Consider the following 4,163-nt stretch of genomic DNA (forward strand, 5'->3'; position numbering starts at 1 on the left):
CATTTGTTTACAAAATCAGTTAAATTAGCATGGGGCCCACATGTCAGTGACTAGGCCAGCCCAGTCAGCATAGCTGACTTAGTCAACTAGTCAAAAGGTGGGCCCGGGCTCACTAGTCAGTGACTCGGGGGGTGGCCCCGGTCGGCCAGGTCAGTGGTGGCGCCGGAGCTAGCTCCGGCGACCAAATCCGCAGCGGAGGGCGCGGCCGTGCGCCGGGTTTCACCGTCCGGCAGCCAAAATAGGTGCGGGCGGGCGCGTTCGAACGGGGAGAGCGCGCCACATCGCGTGGTGAGGCCGGCCGGAGCTAGAGCTGCCGGAAACGGCGCCGGCGAGGAGCTAAGGCGGCGCCGAGCTACGGGCCTCATCGGGGACGGCGCTACGAGGCAAGGTAGGACGCGTGGGGTGCGTTCAGTCTAGAGAGAGGAGCTGCAACAAACCATGGCGGTGGCCGGCCCTGGGGCGGCCGTAGACGGCGTCGTCGTCGAGGTTGGCGGACGCCGAAGTCAGACGCGATGGGGAACGACTATGCTGGGCACGGTAGGTCCAATGGATGGTCTCTCCGGGTTCCTACAGCGATGACTGAGCACGATGATGTGCTCGAGTGTGGGCTGCAGTAGCTATGCACGCGGCGGTGACATGGACGGCGGTGATGAGATACGGCGACGACGGTGAGGTGAGCTAGGAGCTCGAGATCGAGCTCAGAGGAGAGGGGAAAGAAGTGCAGGCTCACAGTGCTCCTGCAGATGTGCTCAAGCGTGCTCGAGTAGTGTTCGGTGTGGCGGAATCGGCGGTGACGCTCGTCAGAGCAGAGGAGGAAGACGGCGACGACGTGGGCACTGCGGTGGCTCCGAGCTCCAACGCAATGCGTCAGTCGAAGTAGCGGACGGCGGTGACCCTCAGGGACATAGTGGGAGGTCGTGGAGGGGGCGACGAGGCCGGTGAAGCTCTGGGGGGCAGCGGATCGAGGCGTCGACCGTGGCGTCGCAGTCGAGGGGGAGGCAAGGACGATGGCGAGGCTCCAAGGCGACCCGGTTGCGATGCTCCATGTAGGCGACGAGGAGGATGTGGCGCATCTCCTCGACATCCTCTCAATGCTCAGGGACGGCACTAGCTGCGAGGACGACGACGGCGTTCCGGTGGGCAAGGACAAAGGCGACGAAGTAGGCGGCGATGGTGGCGTCGGGCAAACGTGGGAGAGGGAGTGAGGGGCGCGAGGGGGGAAGAAAGGAGGGGGCTAGGGTTCGTCCACTATGCTAAGGGAGCCTTGTAGGTCGACGACTACGTAGGGGATGGCCGCCACGGCGACATCGGGCGCGTGGACGGCCGAGAAGAGGCCACGGCCATGGCTCTGCCTTCCCACTTGTCCAGGGAAGTGGAAGGCTGACGTGGGCTGGGCCTTTGTGCACTGTAGCACTTAGGCCCGGTGGCACAGTAAAGGCCAGGCCTTTCTTTTTATTTATACTTTCTTTTATTTCTTTTCTTTTCTGTTTTGGCTAATTGTTTGGGCACCAAATGAGTTTTGTAAAATATGAGAGCTGGCCCACAAATCACAGCACAATATATCCTACCACCAAAAACTTGTTTGGGGTAATTATCATTTCATATTTATTTTATATTAATAAAAAGGTTAGTAAATAATGTTTTCAACCACTATTTGAGGTTGTTTAAGTCACTTATCAAATTTCAATAATGTTGTTTACAATTTTATCATAGCCTCTGATTTATCTACTATTTATTGAACATTTTAGTTTTAATATTTGAAAACTTTTATTGTTTGCTTGATTTTGAATTTGAATTCGAATCGGTTTCGAACTAACACGAGATTAGCAACAATAACCGAGGTGATGTGGCATCGTTAACGTGGGATTACTGTAGCCTAATTATTCGGGCGTCACAATTCTCCTCCACTACAAGAAATCTCGTCCCGAGATTTAAGAGGTAGAGAAGGGGAGGCAAAGTCTAGTTACGAAATTCTAACGGACATTCTCGCTCTTGGTTGCTCTTCTCGAAGAGGTCGATCCATTACATTGACGTCTTCATTTCTCCGCTTCAGGTCATCATGGTGAAGTCGTCCTTTTCTTCGGGAACTCCAACGTACTTACGAATAGGTAAGGGGAAGCTCGGCTACGACAGAATGTTTAGGAGGGAAACAATCTGGGGTTAACCCATGAATGAGCATACGATTATCTCTCGATTTGAACATATAAAATACATCAAGAGTAAGGTACGAAGGTACAATAAGAGGTTCCAAGCGGATAGATAGTTGCTCAAAGTCTAAACCAGAGAGAGAAAGGGGTTCAGAGCTGCGAGAGTAAGTATTGCTTCTGATACGAGAATAGAGCACTAGGAAGGTGGCACATGAATTAAATACGAAGCCAAGCGTGAGGAATAACCATTAGAAACAGGGTTGAACAGGAGAGTCAGGTTTCGATCCTGTGGAACTGTGGGTTATGGGCCCACCATGTGGGTTAAAAGTAGGAGCGGTGACATCTTGCATGGTCATGATAGCAAGGCATGTTAGAGGGTAGCCTGTCAGTTATGTAGGCAACAACATCGGTACCAAGGGCGAGGGACAAAGAGAATCATTTTCCTGCTTGTTGAACGAGGCGGACCAATAGGCAAAGTTCTCGTTCATCAATGGCTATCGGAATGCCATCTACAATAGTAATAGGGTCTTGTTGATAGAATTGTACACCGAGGTGCTTACATAAGCAGGAGAATATTACTGGATAGCTCATATAGATCACAAGAAAGGTTAAACCAAACAATGGAAAGAAAAATATGATTATTAGATTAAACAGAACAATGGAAAGGAAAATGTGTGTAAACACATATTCCAAGGGTATATCCTTCCCAAGGTCAAGCAGAGCATGATATCCATGATAGGATATAATGTAGAAAACTCTTTAGGTAAGGGGAGAGAAATTTCATGACATTACCCATACAACGGTGTTTGAATAATTGATAAGAAAATTTAGCATTGTGCTTCAAATGTTCTTATTGAAAATCGAAGTACCACAGACATGCTTCGAGATAGCACTGACATGGTCTTCAAGCAAAGATCAAACTTGGATACACAAAGGATTCATCAGGAACAACATATAGTATAAGTCTTATGGTTTCCTCATGGAAGAATGGTTAACCTTGCTAAATAGGAAACTGATAACAATAGGTCCTCCGGCCAGGTGTGCTAGGATGACATCACCTTACCGATATATAAGGACCAATGTTATAACTCTTGCAAATATGTCCCAACCATCATATCTGACCGAGATTCAGATCTGATTGGTGTTACAATAATTCAGATTCAGGATACCTGAGTAGAAAGGTGCAACACATATTGTCGGGATGACATTGTAAGATTCTCGGGAAATGAACTATGGGAGCGAGTTCCGAAACAAGAGTTCATCATTAAATCAAGGAGAGGTGAGGAGGTGGCTGATTGGCTCAGCGAAAATTCATTGAGATTTTCAAAAGATGGATTTCCACACTTATGTGAACAAGGAGATAACATTTGTCATATCAAATGATATAATGATGTATGCTAGAGTAAAAACATACACAATTAAACATTGGCTGAAAGGTGCACCCGATATATGGGCTTAGGTAGTACGATCAATGTTAGAATGGTGTTTCGATAACCAATGGCCTAAGAATGTATTGTCGACCATTAACTTCAAAGCAATAGGGTTGCTAGAACTTTTGAATTCGCACATCATAGTTCAATTGTCGGTTTTCTGGTTAGAAACAACACGGGGACCAAGGAATGAACGGAAATGGCAAGAAGTATCACATGTACCAAGAATTCATAAAAGGTGGTGAAATTCTCACGACATTCTTGACATAAAAGATGGTAATACTCCAAGGTAAAGAAGAATAATTGCTGGATAGCAAGGATCTCCAGGTATAACACAAAACACGAACAAGTTTGTGTTGGAGGGAAGGCAAGAATGTTGTTGATGAAAACACAAATCATCGATGGGTAAGGATGGTATTTCTCAACACGAATTCAATTGATATCCTGTAAGAGCTCAGAATGTTGATGATGATCACGACGAAATTGTCGAGAGATTTCATGAAGATGTAATCAATCAGCGATGACATCAAATTTGAATGATGAAGCGAAAGGTTATTAGAACCATGGGTACGACACAAACTCGAAA

This window comes from Triticum urartu, chromosome 1 (genome assembly GCF_003073215.2).
Source record: "Triticum urartu cultivar G1812 chromosome 1, Tu2.1, whole genome shotgun sequence".
NCBI lineage: Eukaryota > Viridiplantae > Streptophyta > Magnoliopsida > Poales > Poaceae > Triticum > Triticum urartu.